Raw genomic sequence first — 15,802 nt, 5'->3', positions numbered from 1 at the left:
GTGTCCTATACGTGGTAAATGCATTCTCGAGGGTGACTTCAGGACAAAGCTTGCATGGAAAGGAGCAGTGGAGGTTATTTTTACTAACGTATTTGTTGCATGTACACTTTGAAGAATTCCCTCTTTGAGACGGTCAATGAGGGGGATGTCCGTGAAAAGCTTGAAGGCCTCCAGGGGTATGCCTAATGATTGAAGGCCTCCTCCTGTATTCAACGGGTGTCCTCGTTGAGGATGTGGGGTTAACATTGGTGTGTGCTTTGGGAACGCTGTTCTTGTATTCAACGGGTGTCCTCATTGGAGAACTTTGGAGTCATCCTGCACTTTGCACCCAAGAGCTTGGGATCACCTGTCCTGTAATCTGGTGGGTTATCCTCATTCGGGGGACAGGAACGCGTCCGACATTTGGGGTGAACCGTGGGTATTCCTGTGTCCGTAAATCAAGGGAGATAGCTGTAGCGGAGTGTTATCCTTGCACAGGAAGATGCGCTATCCGTGAAGTCCTACGATTACGGATGAGCCTTGGTGCTTCGCGGTTGGGCCTCATAGTTGGACATTCCTAAAGCTAGCGGAAGATAGATTTCAGGTGGGCTTCCACCGGGCCTAAGAATAAAAAGTCTAAGCCCATTAGATTTCTTGTTCCCCAAGAACTACGTCAGGCTTGATCCCAATATAAAGGGTACGTAGGCACATTAAGAGGGGTAAGAAGTTGAGAGCTGAAAATGAGCCACCACTTACTCTGATCTATCTCAGCATAAAACAACCACAAACCACCACACACCGTTTGATTTTCCGGCGAATAACCACTGCCATAGATCTTAATTCTGGTGAGAAACCTCAATCTTTGTTGTTACTAGATTCCTCCGTCAACAAATTGGCTCTAGAAGGAGGGGTGCTGATTAAGATCATAATCTTGAGAGGAAAAGATGTCTTACAAAGTATACGACAATTGACAACAAAATAAAATATGGAATTTGTTTCTCGTTGATAGATGCTCTATCAATTGAGTTACTTCCCAAATGATGATTTGTATATTTTAATTGAATTGAATTTATGACAAAAATGGATTACACGGAACAATCAAATATGTTCGTTAAGAATTTTTGACAACTTACATGATTGTACTAATGTTGATATATAACCGAAGACTAACATTGTTGAGCACAAGGTGATTGTCTTGCCTATTTTTGCTTGATTTTGCATTTTCTATAAATGGTTGGCGATTTGTTGGCCTATAAATCTTCTGATCTAACTATAATACCGACGTAAAATGAATTTAAGAGTATACAAAAATGAAGATTACAAATTTAAGAATCCCAACAAACTCTGAGAAAAGAAAAGTCTTTCATGTGAATACAATATACTGGATGATAAAAAAGAACTTTTAAGGATGAAGGACCGCACAACCTATATATTACAATGTTCGGGTCTCTTACTATTTTGTAAATTATTTAGTGGTTGTTAGGATAACCAATTAAATATCTAACCTTCGGGGTAAAAAGTATAACTCGTTCATTTAAAGACAGGAAACATTGGTTGCAAAGAAAGAGATAGATGGATTTGTATTTAGATAGTGGAATTCGTATGAAGAAATCGTTCACTTTATAAAAAAAAATCCAGTCATATTTTTGATATTTAACCTCCAAAAGCATATATATTTCATCCCGAGTACTCTCCATTGCTTACATTCTACATAACATATGTTGGGTAATAATTGTATGGGTAGACAATTATTATCATAATGAGATTGGGTAATAATTATATGGTTAGACAATTATTATTATAATCAGATTATGTATATCTTGGTGATTAATTTTTGTGATGACTATATATATACATAGTCATATTATGTTTGATAGGTATACATAACAGATGTACCCGTCTTAGATATCGTTTGAGAGATGTTTGGGAATTGGTTGGCTCAAGTATTAGTTTGGGACACCATTGAGGTGTTATGTATTGATTGTAATATTAATAATTATTTGAATTAATAATACAAGTTGAGACGTGAGTTTTTCTCTTCATATATTGTTGTGTTCGTACTTCGCAAAGTTACGTGTAGTATGACGGTTGACTTGCACCGTGGATCAATTTGTTCAAATTTAAGATGGAAGGGATCATTGCAACAGTTTCGGTGGTTTGATGGTTGATCAACTAGGTGAAATTTTTTGGATGATGTTGTTGTTCTTCTTCAAGAGGCCAAGGGATCGTGAAAGCAAGAATCAAGTGATTCAATGATTAAAGGAGGCATTTGTGGTTAATGAACGTGATTTTGTGGATGAATATGTTGTTATGATGAAGAATGGTAGGTTGGAGGTAGTTTGGAGGTCACTATACGGGTTTTAGTGATTCTCAAAAAGTTGGAAGAACAAGATGAAGGGATTCTTGTTCGAGGGGTGGCATCGATGAATGGGCGTTGCAATTTTGATGGTTACCGTTCAATATAATCCAGAGTATTGGGTCGAAAGGGAGGATTGTTGGGTTTAAACCCAATAGGTTGTATGAGTTTGGTTGTACAAAACATAATTGGATCGGGTAATAAATGTATGAGTAGATAATTATTATCATATTGAGTTTGGGTAATAATTGTATAATTAGACAATTATTATTATAATCATATTAGGCATGTCTTGGTGGTTAAGTTTTGTGATGGATATATACACATAATTATATTATATGATAGGTATGCATAAAGATGTAGGCGTCTTAGGTATTGTTTGAGAGATAATTGAATACTAGCATAATAACCCGTGCAAAGCACGGATCATTTTCTAGAGTTTTTTTATGCATCATGCAATTATAATGTTTGTAAAGCAACTCCAACAATATCCTTGTATAGGCTTTTCAGTCAAATTTTGAAGAAATGGAGATAAAGTTTCTCTCCAACAAACTCCATGTCCCCCTCTATAACATTAGGAGCTTCGAATGTTTCCTCACTTTTAGTAGTGAATATCACTTCAACTATTATTATATTATATTTTTCTTACCCGTTATTTTATATTTAATGAATGAATATAAACAGGGTAGTAAGTGTACGTTTAAAACGAAATGATTAAACTTAATTTGTAGAATGCCGTTAGTATGTTTACAAATAAAAAACTACAAATTAACATATATGTTTAATACAGAGTTGACCAAAATCTTGAATTTTATTTAAATAAACTATATGTACTGCTCTATATTATTACTTAGTTCACTACTAACTTACAATTAATTTACTCAATTTAAAAAGATAAAAAATGTATAACTGAAGTCAGAATGACTTGCAATCGTAATATACAATAATGTAAAATTTACATTATTGTTAATATTAAAGTTGATTTTAATGAAAAATATTAATTTTTGAAATTCAACGTATGTATGTATGGGAAAATGTTAGTTTTTTATTTACACTACTGTTAACAAAGTAAGATTAAGTTATATGTATGTATGTTTGTTAGCATGTAAATTATTGTATATTACATCTCTTAGTAAATTATGATGTTTTCAATTATTTATATGCTAAATATCTGATTTATGTACATGTATAATCATTATTAACATTTAGTGAGATAATTGATCACTTAAATAACATGCATTTATAATTATTCAAAAATTATAATTATGTAATAAATAAATTGCTATAATTTATATATGGTATTCACATTATCAGTGACAAACAATCCATATCTATTTTTTACGCAACCGGGTATCAATCATGGTTGTAACATAAAAATGAATTATATATTTTTAAGACTTATTATTGATATTTATGATTTTTTTTCAATAATTCGAAAGAAAAATTGTATTTATATTGTTATTTAAACCATTTTTAAGTTTCTTTCATTACAATTCTAATATTTCTTCATATAATAATTTGATAACATTTATACTATTCTTCTAAAACTAAAAGTTTTCAGTTCGATAAAATTTTATAAATATGAGTTGAACTGGTTAATTCCTTCAAATTATTGAACAATATATATTTTTTCCTTAAATAATATAAAATGCATTGAATCAAATGCTACAATAAACTTTTATTTGAATAATTTGAAATATTAAAATAATTCAAAATATTTGTATAATATTATCTTGATCAATGAATATTGCTAATCTAAAAGAATTCATTTTAAAAAGATAGTTTTCTTTAAATGAAAAATGAAAAATAAATCGATTTAATATATCATCGTAGTTTTAGCAAAATTTAGTGAGATCTCATTTCAAATTTCAAATATTCTTAAAATTGGGACAAATCCCAAAAATAATAATTCGTTACCAGTGAAGTTAGTAATTTTAATATAAATAATCAATTGACTTGATCCTGTAAAGACCTCGAACACATTAATTTATATTAAAATAAGATATTAAAAAAATTCACATTATTGGTAAGATATTCTCGCCGAGCTTGTAATTTAAATTTACTAAACGTAGAATGTGACGATTTTTTCGGCCGCGTCATGTAGTCAAATTTCGAGTATTTTTTGAACAATGTGCCAAGTTCTAAAATGCATTGACTCATAATAATTTGAACTTATCTAAATATGTAATACCAATATAGATTATTTATATATAAGCGATTCATTTTCAATATTTTTTTAAAAATTATATATGTACATTTTAATTACTTTTTAAAATAAAAAATATGTTAAAAGTAAATGAGATATATTTTCAAACTAAAAATGATTAATAAATAAGATTATAATCTATTTATGTACTATGCCTAATTTTATATCTGGAATTCAATTCTTTAAAATTAACAGTACAAATATTCAACTAACTATCCTTTTTTATGGAATTCAAATAAGTATATTTAAAATTAAATAAAATATTCATTTAGCACACTTACATATTATGTGTATGATAAAAAGCACATGTGACAATATGGTGTAGTGGTAAGAGGTTGTATAGTTGAATGAAATAACTTGAGTTCGATTCCCACAAATCACATTTTTTTTATAAATATTAAAAACAGGGGTAATTTAGTCTTTTCAGTGAGACTTTTTAATCTCATTAAATTATACCCTTGTTCTCCTATTATATATACTAGCCTATAACCCGTGCAATACACGGGCTAATTATAATATTTGAAATTTTTTATTTTATATAAATTATAAAAAATAATAAGCGTGTTGACGCACTATTACGCAGCGGTCTATGTATTTCCAAAGTTTTTCCACTTATTCAAGATTGAGATTAATTAAATTCAAATATTTACGTATTAAATTGAAGGATTCAAATTTTAGATAACTAAATCTTAAAATGACATCTTACTATAGTGTATAGGTCGCATTGTTGTGCCGGTGCAGAGCTTATGGGAAATTGGGAGTCTTGAATATGAGTGGTATATGTGGATGACTTGGTATTATTTTTTAAATATTATTTTTAAAAAATTTCTTGATTTATTAATTATTTTGTTATATTGTAATTTGAATTACTAAAATTAATTTTGAAAGTATTTGATTTCTTAAAAAGAGGTAAGAAAGAAGTTGAGTGCAATTAGAAATTCAGTTGAATAATAATTTATAGAGTTTGTAGTTATATTATATACATGATTTAATATTTTTAATAAAAATAATATTTGTTTAAACTTTATTTTGGAAGTTGTTAACATACTTTTTAGGAAGGTGTTAACCAACCGACCAAACGAAACCATATTTCGCTTTTAATATTATAGTATATATAAGAGATTTGTTGGCCCATGTATCAATTTGGGACACCATTGAGGTGTTATGTATTGATTGTGTTATTGATAATTGTTTAGATTAATAATATAAGTTAAGACGTGGGTTTTTCGCGTCATATATTGTTGTGTGTACTCCACATTGATAGATTGAATCTCGTGTATTGTGTGTTTTATCCTAACAAAACATAGTCCGGAAAAGTTTCAGTAAAAAAAATATAGACATATAAGCTACATAACTAGTAAGAGGCTGGGTCTGGTCAAAAAATAAATTAAAAAATAAATGGAGAAGCGAGGAATCGAACCTCGAACCTTGTTTCAGCAAGAAATGATTGACTATCAAGAACCGAAAGTTTGTAATTTGTCAAAATTTGCTCTACCAGTTGAGCTACTTCCCTGATATTAATTATTATGTTTTTAATTAACTTGAATATATGATAAACATGTACAGAATAATCATGTACAATATATTCATCACTGTGATAAACTAATGATGCAGTTGCTATGCCACGGAACTTTGAGCATGAGAATTCAGACGTATTATCAGTCTCTGCCATATCCAAAGGTACTTTCTTTTTCTTGAGGGCTAACATCATTCGGCCCAGAGTGATTTTCATGCCTCAGAATTTGGGTGTAATATTTGAAAAAATGGGACAGGATCGGTGAAAACTCATCTTTAACTTCTGTCATAAATTTCCCATGCCTGTAAATCAATCTCTAAAAAAAGAATTTTAACATTTGAGGCCCTTTAAAGTAGAAAGAAGGAAAACTAAGCAAGCCAGATGAGGGTGGTAAGAACTGAAGTGAGATCTTCAGGGGTGGCTAATTTGGGCCACCAGCTTTCATGGCGCAAATCAACATGGCCGACATTTATGGATTCAGTGTACCAGGCTTGGAGCTCTTTGTCGTTGCAGATTATACTCGATTCTGTGTAGTAAAGTTTCACGTATGTACTTACCCAGCTCTCAATGGCATCCCAGATTAGAAGCCCATTAGCAGCATATGGGTAGTCCTCAATAAGGAGTTTTAAACCATGTGGTTTTGTTGGGTCTGGTTCTGCCATTCCCCTGCAGTGAAGGATTTTCTCGTAAGCTACCACACTTTCAATAAATAAAAAAATTGCATAAACTTTTAACTATTGGAAACTTGATTAGTGAGCTTTGTTAACCGTCAAATTAATTATATGTGCAAGTTTCCATTTAGAAGCCAATCAATCGTGATTTGTGATAAACTCATAATGTAGGCATGATATAGCTGTCTAAAGGAGTTACCTTCTGATTAAATCAGCAGGAAGACCCTCTAAATCAAAGCGCCAATTCTTATAGGCAGAGGCACTGATCTCCATGCAGTAAAGCCCAGGAGTGAAACAAGACTCGATAACACCATCAGCACTAATAAGAGTCTGGCGAGCTATAACATTTATAACAAGAGTGTATCTCATGTGTGGTTCTAGCAGCTTATATATGGGGTGCATTGCGCTTAATTACCTATGTGCAGACAGTATAAAGGGCTCAATGCACGCATGTGTAAGCAACCTTCATGATAAAAGATAGATTTAGCAAAACCATTCACATTTGTGAAATCCCACTCATATAATAGACCATGCATTGTAATATTGCTTACCAATGGTTGGCAAGTTGATGAACTCCAGCATCATTGGAGCAAACATGGGCTTTTGCAAGCTGCCACATCCAGTTGCTAGTGGCATCAACTGGAGGTGTAATCACATGCTTTGATTCTGAATCAGGTCCATTTGCAGGGAGGCTAAGCTCAATGGCTATAGGCTTAAGAGTGCCTACTGAAGTCAGGAAAAATATGGTACGCGTCGCAATCTGATCAAGAAATGTTAGCTTCAAGTGCAACTGAAGATAGCCCCTTTGCAGAGGTAGGTGTTAGTTTGCAAAGTTTCTGATGATGATCAAAATTCAACTATTCAAAAAACAAGATTGCGGTTTCCAGTTAAGGTTTAAGGTTTAATGTACATCTTAGTTTGACTGAATTTAGACCTCTTCTCCAACAAACCTTATCTTAAACTTAGTTTGAATTTTTCAAATAATTATCTTTAACTAAGTTTATCCATTTTCAAATACTCTAACAGATTATCTTCAGAACTTATAGTCTTTTCCTTGATTAAAAATATAGCACTTGAAAGAAACCCTTTCCCAAGCTAACCTTGCTACCTAGCCAATTGCTATTCTTGAGTCTTCTAGCTACCTTGCTATACTTTGAAATCAAGCCTTACCACAAATCGGCACAAAGTTGATATGAATACACGAGTACAAGAATAAACAAATTGATTACAACTCAAATTATATCTTGTTCAACTGGATTTGTATTTAGAGAATAATGAACAAGAGAGTGTTTCAGATGAAGAGAAATAGACGTGAAAGCATTAGTCCAAATCTGAAATACTCGAGTTGTATTTATAGACAAAGTCAAACAGATTGTGTTTCAAACAAAAGATAATATAACTGATAAATATGAAATGGTTTTGTTTGAAGTAATTGCTAATATACTTTGATGGTAATCTACTTTAAACGATCGAAAATATGTTTAAAATGCATATAATTAATGATATGAGAATGACATGTCCATTTGTAGAGCTTTTTAAAAAAAATTAGATATTGACCTCACATATCCTATCTTAAAAAATTATCTAAATTCCAGAGAAGGGGAAGAGAAGAGTCAGAGATGAGAAAAAATAAAAGCCTGGTGTAAAATTAAATTCCACATTTTACTTTTTAGTTTAGGGGGAATGCAGCATTTAGAGATGCTCTAACCTTCCACGTCAAACTGGATTAAAAAAATGAAAAAAATGCACCAAACATAATAATAAAAGGGGTCATTAAAAAACAAATTTTGAACCTTGTTTTAGTTAAATACTGGAACATTACTAAAAAATAAAATAAAAGGTGTTAGATGAAAAATGAATCTCGGACCTTGGCTTAGTTAGATAATCGAACATTGAAATCTTAAAAATGTTATAGAAATGCATTAAAAACTAAATGAAAAGGAGAAATTACCAAAATTACTACTTTCTTTAATTTACGATTTTACAATCTTTTGAAAATAATTGGAAAAATATGGTTTGCAACCAAAAGCAACTACATATGTAAATTCTCTGAAAAATTATTGTAATTTTTTTGATTTGCATTTGAGGTTGTATCTGGTTGCAGTAAGTTGCAAAATTATTTTTTTTTGCAAAGAAAAAATATGAAAAGTCATATTCGTTCAAATAAAACTTAAAAAACAAGTAAGAAAATCAGGAAAAATGTGCAGAAGCGAAGAATGGAGCCTCGAACTTTTTTCCCACTTGAAACAATTGACAACAAAATAAAATATGGAATTTGTTTCTCGTTAATAGATGCTCTACCAATTGAGTTACTTCCCAAATGATAATTTGTATATTTTAATTGAATTGAATATATGACAAACATGGATTACAAGGAATAATCAAATATGTTCGTTAAGAATTTGTGACAACTTACATGACTGTACTAATGTTGATATGTAACCGAGGACTAACATTGTTGAGCACAAGGTGATTGTCTTGCCTATTTTTGCTTGATATTGCATTTTCTATAAATGGTTGGCGACTTGTTGGCCTTTGAATCTTCTGATCTAACTATAATTCCGACGTAAAATGAAATTAAGAGTATACAAAAATGAAGATTACAAATTCAAGAATCTCAACATAAAGAAACTCTGAGAAAAGAAAAATCTTTCATGTGAATACAATATACTGGATGATAAAAAAGAACTTTTAAGGATGAAGGACCACACAACCTACATATTACAATGTTCGGGTCTCTTACTATTTTGTAAATTATTTAGTGGTTGTTAGGATAGCCAATTAAATATCTAACCTTCGGGGTGAAAAGTATAACTCATTCATTTAAAGACATGAAACATTGGTTGCGAAGAAAGACAGAGATGGATTTGTATTCAGATAGTGGAATTCGTATGAAGAAATCGTTCACTTTACAAAAAATATCCAGTCATACTTTTGATATTTAACCTCCAAAAGCATATATATTTCATCCCGAGTACTCTCCATTGCTTACATTCTACATAGCACATGTTGGATAATAATTGTATGGGCAGACAATTATTATCATAATGAGATTGGGTAATAATTATATGTTTAGACAATTATTATTATAATCAGATTATGTATGTCTTGGTGATTAAGTTTTGTGATGACTATATATATACATAGTCATATTATGTATGATAGGTATACATAACAGATGTACCCATCTTATGTATCGTTTGAGAGATGTTTGGGAATTGGCTGGCTCAAGGATAAGTTTGGGACACCATTGAGGTGTTATGAATTGATGTTAATATTAATAATTGTTTGAATTAATAACACAAGTTGAGACGTGAGTTTTTCGCTTCATATATTGTTGTCTTCGTACTTCACATTAGTAGATTGAATCTCATATATATGTATGTGTTTCCTCTTAACAAGTGGTATCAAGAGCCGAGGGTTGTGGTGAATTGTGTTGGAGAAAAGTTTGAGATACAATTTGTATGGTGTAGTACGATGATGGATTTGATGACGAAAAGCCTACTAACGTGGGAAGATGCAAAGTTACGTGCGGTATGACGGTTGACTTGCATCATGGATCAATTCGTTCGGATTCAATATGGAAGGGATCATTGCAACAGTTTCAGTGGTTTGATGGTTGATCAACTAGGTGAAATTTTTTGGATAATGTTGTTGTTCTTCTTCAAGAGGCCGAGGGATCGTGAAAGCAAGAATCAAGTGATTCAATGATGAAAGGAGGCATTCGTGGTTAATGAACGGGATTTTGTGGATGAACATGTTGTTATGATGAAGAATGGTAGGTTGGAGGTAGTTTGGAGGTCACTATACGGGTTTTAGTGATTCTCAAAAAGTTGGAAGAACAAGATGAAGGGATTCTTGTTCGAGGGGTGGCATCGACGAATCGGCGTTGCAGTTTTGATGGTTACCGTTCAACATAATCCAGAGTATTGGGTTGAAAGGGAGGATTGTTGGGTTTAAACCCAATAGGTTGTATGAGTTTGGTGATACAAAACATAATTGGATCGGGTAATAAATGTATGAGTAGATAATTATTATCATATTGAGTTTGGGTAATAATTGTATAATTAGATAATTATTATTATAATCATATTAGGTATGTCTTGGTGGTTAAGTTTTGTGATGGATATATACACATAATTATATTATATTTGATAGGTATGCATAAAGATGTAGGCGTCTTAGGTATTGTTTGAGAGATAATTGAATACTAGAATAATAACCCGTGCGAGTCACGGATCATTTTCTAGAGTTTTTTTTATGCATCATGCAATTATAATGTTTGTAAAGCAACTCCAACAATATCCTTATATAGGATTTTCAGTCAAATTTTGAAGAAATGGAGATAAAGTTTCTCTCCAACAAACTCCATGTCCTCCTCTATAACATTAGGAGCTTCGAATGTTTCCTCACTTTTAGTAGTGAATATCCCTTAACTATTATCATATTATATTTTTCTTACCCGTTATTTTATATTTAATGAATGAATATAAACAGGGTAGTAAGTGTACGTTTAAAACGAAACGATTAAACTTAATCTGTAGAATGCCGTTAGTATGTTTACAAATAAAAAACTACAAATTAACATATATGTTTAATACAGAGTTGACCAAAATCTTGAATTTTATTTAAATAAACTATATGTACTGCTCTATATTATTACTTAGTTCACTACTAAATTACAATTAATTTACTCAATTTAAAAAGATAAAAAATGCATAACTGAAGTCAGAATGACTTGCAATCGTAATATACAATAATATAAAATTTACATTATTGTTAATATTAAAGTTGATTTTAATGAAAAATATTAATTTTTGAAATTCAACGTATGTATGTATGGAAAAATGTTAGTTTTTTATTTACACTACTATTAACAAAGTAAGATTAAGTTATATGTATGTATGTGTGTTAGCATTTAAATTATTGTATGTTAAATCTCTTAGTAAATTATGATGTTTTCAATTATTTATATGCTAAATATCTGATTTATGTACATGTATAATCATTGCTAACATCTAGTGAGATAATTGATCACTTAAATAACATGCATTTATAATTATTCAAAAATTATAATTATGTAATAAATAAATTGATATAATTTATATATGGTATTCACATTATCACTGACAAACAATCCATATCTATTTTTTACGCAACCGGGTATCAATCATAGTTGTAACATAGAAATGAATTATATATTTTTAAGACTTATTATTGATATTCATGATTTTTTTTCAATAATTTGAAAGAAAAATTGTATTTATATCGTTATTTAAACTATTTTTAAGTTTCTTTCATTACGACTTTAATATTTCTTCATATAATAATTTGATAACATTTATACTATTCTTCTAAAGTTAAAAGTTTTCAGTTCGATAAAATATTATAAATATCAGTTGAACTGGTTAATTTCTTCAAATTATTGAACAATATATATTTTTTCCTTAAATAATATAAAATGCATTGAATCAAATGCTACAATAAACTTTTATTTGAATAATTCGAAATATTAAAATAATTCAAAATATTTGTACAATATTATCTTGATCAATGAATATTGCTGATCTAAAAGAATTCATTTTAAAAAGTTAGTTTTCTTTAAATGAAAAATGAAAAATAAATCGATTTAATATATCATCGTTGTTTTAACAAAATCTAGTGAGATCTCATTTCAAATTTCAAATATTCTTAAAATTGGGACAAATCCCAAAAATAATAATTCGTTACCAGTGAAGTTAGTAATTTTAATATAAATAATCAATTGACTTGATCCTGTAAAGACCTCGAACACATTAATTTATATTAACATAAGATTTTAAAAAAATTCACATTATTGGTAAGATATTCTCGCCGATCTTGTAATTTAAATTTACTAAACGTACATTGTGACGATGTTTTTTGGCCTGGTCATGTAGTCAAATTTTGAGTATTTTTTGAACAATGTGCCAAGTTCTAAAATGCATTGACTCATAATAATTCGAACTCATCTAAATATGTAATACCAATATAGATTATTTATATATAAGCGATTATATTTTCAATATTTTTTTAAAAATTATATATGTACATTTTAATTACTTTTTATTATAAAAAATAAGTTAAAAGTATATGAGATATATTTTCAAACTAAAAAATGATTAATAAATAAGATAATAATCCATTTATGTACTGCCTAATTTTATATCTGAAATTCAATTCTTTAAAATTAACTGTACAAATATTCAACTAACTATCTTTTTTTTTATGGAATTCAAGTAAGTATCTTTAAAGTTAAATAAAATATTCATCTAGCACACTTACATATTATGTGTATGATAAAAAGCACATGTGACAATATGGTGTAGTGGTAAGAGGTTGTATAATTGAATGAAATAACTTGAATTCGATTCCCACAAACCATATATTTTATATAAATATTAAAAAACAAGGGTAATTTAGTCTTTTCAATGAGACTTTTTAATCTCATAAAATTATCCCTTTGTTCTCCAATTATATATATTGATTGTGTTATTGATAATTGTGTAGATAATAATATAAGTTAAGACATGGGTTTTTCGCGTCATATATTGTTGTGTGTACTCCACATTGATAGATTGAATATCGTGTATTGTGTGTTTTATCCTAACAAAACATAGTCCGGAAAAGTTTCAGAAAAAAAAATATAGACATACAAGCTACATAACTAGTAAGAGGCTGGGTCTGGTCAAAAAATAAATTAAAAAATAAATGGAGAAGTGAGGAATCGAACCTCGAACCTTGTTCCACCAAGAAATGATTGACTATCAAGAACCGAAAGTTTGTAATTTGTCAAAATTTGCTCTACCAATTGAGCTATTTCCCCGATATTAATTATTATGTCTTTAATTAACTTGAATATATGATAAACATGTACGGAATAATCATGTACAATATATTTGTCACTGTGATAAACCGTTGATGTAGCTGCTATGCCACGGAACTTTGAGCATGAGAATTCAGACGTATTATCAGTCTCTTCCATATCCAAAGGTACTTTCTTTTTCTTGAAGGGCTAACATCGTTCGGCCTAGTGTGATTATTATGCCTCAGAATTTGGGTGTAATATTTGAAAAAATGGGACAGGATCGGTGATAACTCACATCTTTAACTTCTGTCATAAATTTCCCATGCTTGTAAATCAATCTCTAAAAAAAGAATTTTAACATTTGAGGCCCTGTAAAGTAGAAAGAAGAAAAACTAAATACAGCGGCAACATCAGAAGCAACATATTTAGAGGTATATTATTTTGAAATATTGATAATAATTCATGAATTTTAAAAAAAAAATCGTTGTTTATAAAAATGTTTGTGGATTTTGACGTGGTTGATTAAAATGTTCGCGGATTTTGACGTAGTTGATAAAAAAATTGCATGACTTTTTATGATTTTGTGAATTTTTTTAAAAATTCTTCAAAACTCATGTATTTTGAATAGATTTCAAAAGATTAAAAATATACTACTAAATTCATCAAAATCCACATATTTTTCAAATAAAACAATATTCATAGATTTTTGAATACCATCTTATTTTAGTGAAAATTTTAAAATCTAAATTTAATACCATAAAATTTTGATATATTTTTTTAAATCTAAATTGAATACACTCAGATTTTAATAGATTGTTTACAATCCAAATAAAAGGATTTTTGAAAATCTAAATTGAATACCCCTGAACTTTTGAAATTCTTAAAAATCCTTTAAAATCTTGATCGAATACTGATGGTGCAAAATCAGATCACGTACAATATTTATATAATATGTATATGAATGTAAAACTAGAGAGAAAAAAATATTTAGCCAAAGCTACTCAAATATTTCTTATTCATTCAAACTAAAACTCTAATACAGGAAGAAAGAGAACATGTCCTACAAAGTAGGAACTAAACCAACTGAACTCCTAAAAGCATTCAACAACTAACGTTATTCTTCAATACTCCTATTATGACGCTAAGCACCTGAAGACCACGACCAAGTCTTAACATCAGATACAGACATCAAGACATCAGCTAACAAACATAGCAACAACAAAAACATATAAACTAACTCGAGTTTAGATTAAATACCAACAAATACCCCCTTAATCTAAACTCGTTTAGACACAAAGTTTAACTCCAAGCAGAGTCCTCATGTTCTCGAATTTGACTGCAGTAAGAGCCTTGGTAAGGGAGTCTGCATGCTGTTCTTCAGATCTCACATGCTTCACAATAATTTCTCCATTTTTGACACACTCTCGAATGAAATCATAGCGTATTTTTAGCCAAATCAATGGCTGACTTGTTGTCAATAAACAGAGTTATCGGACCGATGCTATAGCTGGTAATTTAAGTTGGAAATTTCCTCAACCACACGGCTTGGCACGCAGCTGCAGTTGCTGTCATGAATTCAGCCTCATAAGAGGAAAGCGCCACACACCTTTGTTTCTGTGAGGACCATGTAATCAAACTATTGTTTAGATAGAATATCATACCTCCGGTACTTTTCCTGTCCTCTATGTGTCCTGCAAGGTCGCTGTTCGAGTACCCAATGATCACTTTATTATCACTGTTTTATGAGTACACCAGTCCATGATCAATTGTCCCCTTCACATACCGAAGTATACGCTTAGCTGCTGCCAAATGCATCATTGTGGGCATTTCCATGAATCTGCTAATGGTGCCTACAGAATAAGCAATATCTGGCCTAGTGTGGACCAGATATCTCAAACCACCAACCAGACTCTTAAATTTTGTAGGTTCCATAGGAGTACCTCCCACATCCTTGTTGATAATTTCCTTAGGGTGCATTGGTACCTTAGTTGAATTACAATCCAACATCCCTGCTTTGTTCAGAACCTTTCTCGTATAACCTGACTGCTTCAGTTGAATGCAACCTTACCTTTTCACAACCTCTAATCCCAAGTAATATGTTAGCTTTCCCAAATCAGTCATGTCAAACTTTGTTGCCATCTGTTTCTTGAACTCTCTAATTTCGGCAATACTCGATCCTATAACGAGTAGGTCGTCTACAGAAACCGTAATAATCAGCACGTCCTTTCCAGAATTTCTTGTATACAAG

General features: G+C 30.5%; 1 pseudogene; it reads right to left on the bottom strand.

Annotated features, from left to right (window-relative positions):
• Nucleotides 1-6,425: 6,425 nt before the first annotated feature.
• On the bottom strand, nt 6,426-15,531 carry LOC141686129 (linoleate 13S-lipoxygenase 3-1, chloroplastic-like; annotated as a pseudogene).
• Between the last annotated feature and the right edge of the window lie 271 nt (nt 15,532-15,802).

This window comes from Apium graveolens, chromosome 9 (assembly GCF_009905375.1).
Source record: "Apium graveolens cultivar Ventura chromosome 9, ASM990537v1, whole genome shotgun sequence".
In the NCBI taxonomy this organism is placed as follows: domain Eukaryota; kingdom Viridiplantae; phylum Streptophyta; class Magnoliopsida; order Apiales; family Apiaceae; genus Apium; species Apium graveolens.
Note: the sequence above shows the minus strand (reverse complement) of the source record. Positions and strands in the feature narration are given on the sequence as shown.